Source organism: Dendrobium catenatum, unplaced genomic scaffold (assembly GCF_001605985.2).
Source record: "Dendrobium catenatum unplaced genomic scaffold, ASM160598v2 fragScaff_scaffold_156, whole genome shotgun sequence".
In the NCBI taxonomy this organism is placed as follows: domain Eukaryota; kingdom Viridiplantae; phylum Streptophyta; class Magnoliopsida; order Asparagales; family Orchidaceae; genus Dendrobium; species Dendrobium catenatum.
The window spans coordinates 7,631,039-7,633,399 of NW_021318618.1; positions in this window are offsets into that span (position 1 = coordinate 7,631,039).

The following is a 2,361-nucleotide window of genomic DNA, read 5'->3' on the forward strand; positions in this document are numbered from 1 at the left end:
AAGAAAATCCTTGATACTTTCAATACTTGATTTTGAAAAACATGATTCCTGATTCAATAATTCGTGCATTAATCTTCTATTAGATATATTTTATGAAAGGAGTTTTGAAAAATTAATGTTTCATTTTCCCGTTTATTCCTTGATTTGGATATTGGATTAAAAAGTTTTTGAGCCTTAAGAACTTGAGTTGGGATTATCAAATTATGAATTTCTAAATTTTTCTAGGCTATGTGTTCTCAAATCCAATTCTACTAAGTTTTTGATTAAAATGAAGAGGTAACTTTCTCATTTTTAAGAATATTTGTTTTTTTCACTAGATCAGGGAACATTTTTATCTTTTGTTTGTTTTGTTTGTGCCTCGTCTCTTTTTGATAATGTCAAAGGGGGAGAACGTATTGTTGAATTTTTGTACTGTTTGTATCTCTTTTTTTTTCAAAAATTTAAAAACAACAAAAATATTTTTATCTCCCTTAGTTTTAAAGTTATATTCTAGTGAGGGGGAGATTAGGAGAGTGCATTTACTTTTTGAAAATTCAAATTGAAATATTTATCATCATCAAAAAGTTGGAGATTGTTGCGGATCTATGGTTTATGGTTTTGATGATAGCAAACATTCCTATTTCTCTATGACGGCCTTTTTTACTAACATTTCAGGTCCACACGATCAAGACTGCGATTTAGAACCAGCTCAAGATTGAGTAGTCTAGGTCTGAGTCAGTTTGTACACTTTTTCCTTTCTTGAGTCTATTGTATTTGGTGTGGCTCCTTATGTTTTGTAGCTTGGAAGATTTTCTATTGTTCCCTAAAGATTTTTATTTTTTGTAACATCGTCTTGTATGATATTTATATCGTCCTGGACGATCTGTCCAAAAACAGAAACCCTAATTAGGGCATCCTCATTAAAGCAGCCGTCATTATGGAAAACATATCGTCCTAGACGATTTTGTATTCCCCAGGATGATAGGTTCAAAACAGAAAGAATCTGCCGCCAGATCTATTTAGAATTAATCTATTTTTGGACACGTCCAGATGGATCATCTAGGACTATAAAATATTATCCAGGACGATCCAGGTCAATTTTTCTTAAATTTAAGTAAAGAAATTATGACTTGATTTCACGATCAAATCGGCCTTGGACGATCGCAAAATTGTCCTGGTCGATATGTTGGATGATTGGTCATCAGATAGCTATTTTTCAGGGCGATGTCGAGGACGATATTCCACGATTTGTTCTGATCGTCCAGGACGATATATTTTTTTCCAGGATGATATGAACAAACTTCTTCTAATCGTCTCAAATCGTCCCGGCTTATTGGGCTTAAATGTTACTAATAGTACATGACGATATTTATATCGTCCTGGATGATAATGTTGGCAACTTGCATTAATGAGCTTGTTTTTAGCTCTTCTATTTAAGCTATGACATGACACTTTGTAAATATCTTTGGCAGCCATTGTAGCTTCGTTCTTGTGGGGGAGACTTGAAGAGAGAGCTTGAAAGGGAGTGAGGAACGGGTAAGGTCTGAGAGGGAGAAGATCCTGTGAGGGGGGACTCAAGGGAGTGTGGAGGGGATTCCACACGGTTGCTCCGGGGGGATTCCACACGGTTGCTCCAGCAGGCTTGCACTTTAATACCGTCGGATTCAAGGCTTGTCTCAAAGGAAGTTCACCAAAGAAGAAGTTCTATTTGGTGTCGAAGGACCCGGTGACTCCGCCGCACCGGGGAAGGTGGAAGTGATTTTGTAAGGGCTTCTCCGCCTAGCTGTGGGGGCTAAAAGAGAGACACTTGTTTTAGTGAAATACTTGGAGGGTGCCTCCAAGGAGTGGATGTAGGTCAAGATTTGACTGTACCACTATAAATACGGTGTGTTTTTTCTTTATTACTTCCGTATTTTAATTTTCGCACTTTGATTTCTGTGGTGATTTTGGTTTGCGTTTTATCTTTGGTTTTAAAGTTATCCAATTCACCTCTCTCTTTGTTAGCCTTGGGCCAGTTCATAAGGTCTTAACTTCCCTAACAAACTTTCAAACCCGACCCAACACGGCTAACCCGGGCCTAGCAAAAATTGCATGCGATGTCATTGTATGATGTTGTTTGCATTTGTCAGTTAGGGCTTGCTAGTTGTTGGCATGTTAGGCACCACATATTCATAGGAACGAAGTATCAAGGGACACAGGTGAGGCAGGGTTGTATTCTTGTTGGTGGCCGACGGACACGAAAGCGGTAATCCAGTCCGGTGCTTAAGTTCGAACTCAATAAATATAGGCTAGGCACCACAGGCGCTATGTGATGCAGACAAAGTAGGATCGAGTGCAAGTGGGGTGATGTTGGGTCAGTTTCAGGTTGATGTCGAGTTTTCA